An 8287-nucleotide genomic window follows, 5' to 3' on the forward strand; every position below is an offset into this window, starting at 1 on the left:
CAGGTGAATGAGAGGTGAGCAATAACCAAAAAATGTCACAGTGGCAGGCGGTGAGTCTAATTAGAAAAAATAAACTGGTTTCAAATGCCAGTGACGTCGCTCATGTCAGATATTTGTCATCTTACAGAAGCATTTTGATAATCTTATTTCATAACCTTATTTTTGTTGGATGTAATGACACAGCCCCAACAGATGAGCTTTGGTACCTGTCATATACCAGACGAGCTCATTTTAGGTGACAGTGGACAGGATGTCTGGAAGCATCATTTTTATTCAATAACTGACACCCAGACTACTCTCACAGGATTTAGTGTTTATTAAAGGCTTGGGGTATTTGTTTGTTTTTTAAAATTTACCATACAACATTGTTTCTCTGTAATGTCTTCGCTTAGCCCCTGGATTGCAGACTGCTTGGTGGTCTTTATAAATGCTGGGCTATGATTGATTGTTAACCGGTTCAAGTGCTGACATTCAAGCCCCTCGCAGTAGTTCCTCTTGAAAGTCAAACACCTAAATAAAAAGATTTTTTTCCTGTGCATGTTTCCTTTTTCCCACTCGAATGTGGAAGAATGAGTATCTGGACCTGATTTGTGCAGATGAGTGGGGGAAAAGCACCTAAAACAAACAAGATGATATTCTCGAGAAATGGGATTAGTAGCTTTTCCTGATTGCAAAGATGTGCACTACAGTGAGTGAAAAGATTACTTATTGATGGGAAACATCCCTCTGAATTTTTGATTCAGTAGCATCACACAATTGCTGCAGATTTGTCTGCTGCACATCCGTGATGGGAATCACCTCTTCCACCACATCCTAAATGTGTCTCCTTAGGTACTTGCCTGAGATTTGGTGACCATAGAAACCATTTAAGTGCAGTAAACATCCGGTCATGTTGAAGAAAACAGTCTGAGATGATTTGAGGTTTTGAGACATGGAGCTGTATCCTGCTGAAAGCAGCTATCAGAAGATGCGTACACTGTGGTCATAAAGGGATGAACATGGACTCGCGTAGGCTGTGACGTTTAAACAATACTTAATTGATACTAATGGACCTAAAGTGTGCCAAGAAGATATCCTCCCCACCATTGGATGGATCCATGCTTTATGTTGCTGCCAAATTCTGATCCTGTCATCCGAATGTTGCAGCAGAAATCGAGGCTCATAAGACCAGACGACATATTTCCAATCTCTTGTTGTCCAGTTTTAATGAGTTTCCTCAGTTTCCTGTTCTGTGACATTAAGTGTGGTCTTCTGCTCGTGTAGATGATGAAGGTTTGACGTGTTGTGAACTCAAGGATGCTCTTCTGCATAACTTGGTTTGTAACCAGTGATTATATGAGTTACAGATGCCTTCCTATTAGCTCCAAGTAGTCTGGCCATTATCCTCTGACCTCCGGCATCAACTAGGCCTTTTCACTAGAGAGCAATGGCTCACTGGGCATTTTCTCTTTTTCAGACCGTTCTCTGTGAACTCCAGGGATTGTTGTGTGGGAAACTCCCAGTAGATCAGATTCTGAGCAGCAACAACCATGTCATGTTCAAACTCCCTTAAATCACCTTTCTTCCCCATTCTGATGGTCACGTCAAACTTCAACAGGTCAGCTTGACCATGTCTACATGCCTAAATGTTGCATGTAGTTGCTGCCACGTGATTGGCTGATTTAACATGTCGGTTATAAGCATTAAAAGGTGGCTGATGAGTCTACGAAGATATTAAAGACATGTGTGAATATAAACTGCAATAAAGTCATTAACAGACATGCTTTTAGCAGGAAAATGAATACAAGCTATAATTATTTCAGGCTTTATTATTATTTTATATAGTAACATATTCAGAATACGTTACTCTCATTGAGTAACGTAACAGAATACAGTAAAAATACATTTTGGAGCATGTGTTCTGTAATCTGTAGTGGAATACATTCTAAAAGTAACCTTCCCAACACTGGTCCAAAGATATCCATGTTAGTGTTACTGGTGGCTGTAAATTGCCCAAAGGTGTGAAAGTGTGCATGAATGGTTATTTATCACTTTGAGTTCATCTGCGATGGCCTGTTTAAGGTGTACTGCTCTGGAGGATCTGATTGAACTTCTATTGTATTAATATTCCTTCCTACAGTCCTTCGTTCTTTTTAACTGTCACTGCTTGAACCATGATCACTGGGTAGCAATAGCTACCAAGCTAAATAAAACACAAGAGCTATCTTTTTCCTATTTTAGTTACAAAACTGAGCCTCTCGTACTGGGAAATTTACCAGCTGAGCCATTTATATATATTGTATTCAACTTTCTTTATAATTATAAATTAAAATTGCAACCATTAATAACAAAAGTATGCTAAAATAACAAGCATTACAGGAACTACTTAATGAGTCCTATTAGCTAACTGGCCCCTGCCATATGTATTCTATGCAGCAACACTAAGACATCTTTCTAACAGTTCAAAATGCGTAGCTATCCCATTTTATGATCAGCGTCTTTGCTGCACTGTCAGGTGGTGGTGCTGTTAGATGAATCTGCGTTATGTAAGCTTGGAATCGGAGCATTTTGGAGTTCAACTCCAAACATCAGAGGCATTAAAGACTCCCTATTTTGCCACAAGCCCTTTTCTTTTAGACGCCTCTGAAATGTGTTTCAAATGACAGATCTGAAGTCAAAGGAAGGAAAGTTTTGGAGATGGATAGAACAGAATGAAACGCAGCATATTCAGCCAGTTTCAGGAAGAGCTCAGACCATCTGCTCATCAACGTGGCTGGAACTTCATTAAAGCCTCACGCCTGTTCCTTTCATCACTGCGTGGCTTTGCCCATAAACAAAATCTTGTCCATACAGGAGTGGTCAAATTGCCTAACATAGGATATGGTAGGCTTATGGTAGGCTTTGACCTTTTTTATTTCTGCACTGACAGTTCTGAAACCACACACACATACAGATGTGCACGATACAAATGGAGACATTTACAGCTCGTTCCACTGAAGCCTTTAAACCTTTCCTAAGCCTTTTTAGCTCTGTAGCCTTTCTGGCCTCAGCTCTTTAAACAGAAGGCTGAATCGATTCCCATGGATTGCTGTGAATCTCAAGGCTCTGTAGGTTTTTGCTTCATGTGCGACCTCAGTCCAAGCCAGTGGCTTTAATGCCCAAAACGCACAGCAAAACCAAACTTTTCCCCCCAGGGTTTCCCAGCCCACTTCTCTGAATAATTCACCAAACCTGCTTTGTTCATCGATCGCCCTCTCCACCTCTCACTCACAAAGACACATCTTTCACTTAACACACACAGCCAGGAGCAGCATAATGGGCATCATTCATTATAATTCACCACCACTGTGGCTATTGTGTCTGCTAATACTTTCTACAGGCTCAACTTTATAACCCTTTGTAACCACTGGTATTGTTTTCAAGATCATTTCAAAGAAAAGAGCCAAAATGTCAAGTAGACTGGAGTAAACAATATGACTAACTGTCAGTGCCGAGCTATCAAATCAGCTTTTCTCTTTGCCTACATTGTTTTCACAGCACGCCAAAATATACCAGACTCCGCAAAAGCCTTTCCTGCCTCTCAAGTAGAGTCAAAAGCAATTATTAGGATTTAGATTCAGACCTGCTTTAATAATTCAATTGATACCAGTTTCCCCCAGACGCTTCAAGCCATTTCAATATTTAGCATAGACGTTAAAGCTCATAACGATCTTGCTGTTCTTTTGAAGATATTTTTGAACTTTCTCCAGCTGGCTCCCTAAATGATACGCTCTCAGACTTTCATCTCCTTTGTGCTGCTCCAAGTTGTCCCTTTATGTCAGCCTTAGACGTTTTCTCCTTTACATTCATCATATTCTAAAGACAACATCATTACCCATAATTCTTCATGTCCCTGCAAGGTTTTTTTCTATTATCCTGTCTTCCTTTTCTCACCCCAACCGGTCGCAGCAGATGGCCCCGCCCCTCCCTGAGCCTGGTTCTGCCGGAGGTTTCTTCCTGTTAAAAGGGAGTTTTTCCTTCCCAGTTTTGTTGTGATTTGGCGCTATATAAATAAAATTGAATTGAATCTTCTGCGTAGGATGACCTCTGTGTTCGCGTGATTATACAATGCTTGCAACGCACTTCTCTTTCCCTTTAACATAAGATTGATGTTATAGATTTTTTAACAAAATACTAATAAATAATCACTGTCCACCAAACTGTAGTGAAACTTGAAAGAGTGCAGTGCAAATGAGAAGTGAAACAAAAAAAGTGTCATGTCTTGTCGCTGTGACCAACAAATTCCAAAATATGCAACTTTTACTTTGAAGGCGAACGTTCTCTGTTTTCAATTGGCGCTATACTTTTTACAGATTCAGTGCAGCTTTGCAAGTAGTTGGCAAGTGTTTGCAGTCAGGTTGGCATCTTGCACGCATGCTATTACTGACTGCGGCAACCTGCTTGTGACAAAAGCAAATGCAAGGAGGTTTTGGTGCAGCACCACATACCTCTTTGCGACCAGTTTCACATTAGAGTCTGCCAGCAACCTCTGCCAACCACTTGCCAACCTGTTGCAGAATAAAAACGTCTGCCTAGTTACCAGTGAGTCACTGACTGGTCTCTAGACCTATGGGCCCTCAGCAATTTCTGTTATTGTTAACAACAACTCACAACCAGTCAGGTAATGCATATTTTTCAGATAGACATCGAAGTCCAATCTGGATGACAAACAATGGTCTGAACTACACAGGAGACTATGTTATTTAATTTAATTCAATTAAAATGCTCTAAAAGGCACTAACACTACAAACATGGTGGAAACATCCAGTTAGTGAAGGTAACAGCAAGTACACAGCTGTCAGCTGACGCTAAAGCTGCCTATGTCAGAATGATGCTAACCAAAGCAGTCATTTTGCCATCTCCCAGTAATCAGGAGGAGTAGTTATTTTACAAAATCACCAGGGAGAAACCATCAATAGAGACCAATATTGTTTTTGTATGAGGGTGTAAACATGCTGTAAAGCTTGTAAAGCTGTGTATTTTAACATTTAACAGTCTCTGGGGATCGGCTCATTTTTAAGCCAGCTTCAAATGGCCACTAAAGGAGCTGCAGTAGTTCCAGCTGGCCGCTTAGTGAAAGTTTTTTTTTCCTGAAAACATGTGGCTGCAAACCAGTCATCTACTGCTATCACCTGCTAACATATCTTAGTTATCAAATTAGCTACACATTCTCCCAAGGACCAGAAATGGTGAGCATGGGCTCCAGTCAACAATTATATTTGATTTATTAGGGGACATCAAGTCTGAGTGAAGTGTACGCTATATATGCTGTATTGCATATATAATTTATGCAATTAGCAGTAGTTTCTTACCATTTAGTTGTACTTGCTTACAGTGGATTAGTGTTATAATATTCTTGCAAGTGCAAGCAACTTCACTGCAGCGGGCCTTTATTCACACAGTTTCATCATGTGTATGAAAAAGAAGAAAAGTAGAGAGCAGTACAGTGAGGAGAAAAGTCAGATGATAAAAGCATATATTAGTAAAAGAGATGAGCCAATGTTTGCAGATACTGAGATCAGAAATGGTAATTCAGTGTTGGAGGGAATGACAGACCCCAGACTCCCAGCTTTGATTTACTCCACCCGTCACACCAAGGCCATGGCTACAGTCCAGTTGTGGTCTGTATCTTTATTCTTTAGGCAGAATCAGATAGTAATTGTCTTTCTCTATCACTAGCTCCAAGGGACTCACTTTCGGTACTTCATCCTGAAGGTTCAGCTTCACTAAAAATGCACTATAAATGAAAATAAACAGCTTGCTTGCAACAAATTAGTGCTTTTAGCTCAGTTTATGCTAATATTTAAACTTTGCTTTCTTATGCTCAGGCTCATGTACATTTTGCATACCTACTTTCATTTAATATTTTAATAACTCGTTTTTCTAAATATATACAATTACACACTGACAACTGAAAAGAATAATTGTAATGTTGCTTTTTAACCTTACATAAAGATTTTCTTAAATGTTATTTCACATATGCAGCATTTAATAATAATAATAATAATGGATTGGATTTATATAGCGCTTTTCAAGGCTCCCAAAGCGCTTTACAATGCCAATTTAAAGTTGCAGTCAGTCATTTTTAAGGTTATTTGACAGAAAAAAAGAGTATTGTACTGACAGATATAACATAATTATGTATTACAACACATTGACGTGTTCTCATAAACTTAGAATCCATTAAAAATGCAAAGGAGAAGGCGCCAGTTAATGGAAGCCACCATGTTGTCCTGACATTCAATTCAATTCAATTTTATTTATATAGCGCCAAATCACAACATAAGTCGCCTCAAGGCGCTTCATACATGAACTGACAGGAAGCCAGCTAAACAACAACAACAGCTAACATTAAGGAAGCTAATGTCAGGCTCGAGTGTGCTAAAAATAACACTTTCCCTCTGATAGGCAGTTTGATTACATTCTTATATTGTATGAGAGTTTATTCTCTAAGCATCCAAGTTCAACAATATTAGGTCCAATAACGACAGTTTCACTAAAGGCAGCTAAAAGATGCTAACAGATGCTAACAGTAGCGAAAACAACAGCATTTACTGACAGAGAAGTTCAGGATATCCTCAAAAATTCACCTCTTTATTGCTGTAGTTGAACAGAAGTGAACTTCACTGACTCATCGACTCATATCAGACTCCTCCAGAGTAAATAATGTCAGCTGAGGTAAACAGCAGACTAACAGTCTACAATCACTACAGCCACAGTTGTTTGTCTTACAGTGACCGCCATAGCTAGAATTATGGATTTAAAATGGGAGGGGTGAGAAAACTGAATTCAGGAGAATGCAGTCTACAATCTACAAGCATCTAGTGGTGACATTTTACACACTGTGCCTTTAAACTTTAATTGTAGTGAATGTATCATGTGGTTTCCAAAGTTCTGGCCATGAGCAGGGATAAGGTTTAGTTAGTGACCATGACCAAGACGACTCTGAGATTTTCTCGGACTCTGAGATTAAAGATTTGCTTTTGAGTTGATGTCCAAATGTTAATAAAAATAGTGTTTGCACTAGCCGTGCAGTGTGTTGGACATCTCTGTCAACTGATATGTAATGTTGTTGTTCATTTAACTACTTTTAGCTTTCTACAGTAAATAAATAAAACCTTTCATGATCACATTTTTCTGAGTTGATTTATCTTAAACTCTAAACTAACATGCAAGCAGAGCTTGCTTACTTTGGAATAGTGTATTAAGTTTGAGTTTTATTCAACTATCAACCTTTGGCTCTTTCAAAATGGAAAAGCTCAAATCCCCACTTCCTTTAAAGAACACTTGAGGCTAATGTGAAAAACCAGTCTTTCCCCACAGACTGCAGCGTTAGACTCCAACCTTCAAGTATCACATTAACATGTTCAAAGCGATCAGGATCTCTATGGATAGTTTTCTCCTTTATAATACACAGAGAGTGATGTCTTATTAAAACTGTGGACTGACAGGCAAGGATATATAGATTAAGAGGCAGCTGTGGCAAATCAGTGCCTGCAATGTTTCACTCCACAAAGACTGGTCACTGAATTGGAGCACACCATAATTTCTTGAGGTGTTTGTGCCTTTTGAAGAACATCAGTTAGCAGTAGTCTCTGTGTTGCACATGTAGAGTTTATAGATGTTGATATTTAAAGTAGCTAGCGTTAACTGATGATGATAACTTGCTAATCTAAACATAGCAACTTCTGACTTCAAAATAAACTGCAGCAGCCAAAATGTTAAGGTTTTAGAAATGTGAGTCAACAAACCAGAGGGCAACTTCCATTTTTTATATACAGCCAGTGGTTTTATTACTTTAATCACCGGGACTCAAAATAAATGATAGCAGTTACAACATATAACTTTATTTAAATGAGGCAATAGGTTACTTTATTTAGGCAAATTAAGTAATTAAATGGTGCAGTAGTATGCACTGTTGCCTCACAGCAAGAAGATCCTGGGTTCAAATGTGCCTTTTAACTGTTAATCCTAGATGTAGAAACACTTAAATAAAGTAGACCCTAACCCTGACTGGGATGTTTTATCTGCCACCTTTGATTTACAAGCCGTCTACTCTCACAAACTGTCACCAAAGTAAATATGTACTGAGTATTTGTCCATGCTTATGTTGTCATTTCGGCTCCTTGCTATATAAAAGAGTATGATTGCACTAGAAATTAAGTGTTTCAGATAATCTGGTTCTTCGGCACGCATGTTACGTAACAGCAGTTGAATGTGAATGCATCTACTTTAAGCAGCGTGCATTGGAAGAATACTTCTGCAGAGC

Source organism: Mchenga conophoros, linkage group LG22 (genome assembly GCF_057382185.1).
Source record: "Mchenga conophoros isolate Kocher_MC1m ecotype Shallow Benthic linkage group LG22, M_conophoros_male_GT1.1, whole genome shotgun sequence".
In the NCBI taxonomy this organism is placed as follows: domain Eukaryota; kingdom Metazoa; phylum Chordata; class Actinopteri; order Cichliformes; family Cichlidae; genus Mchenga; species Mchenga conophoros.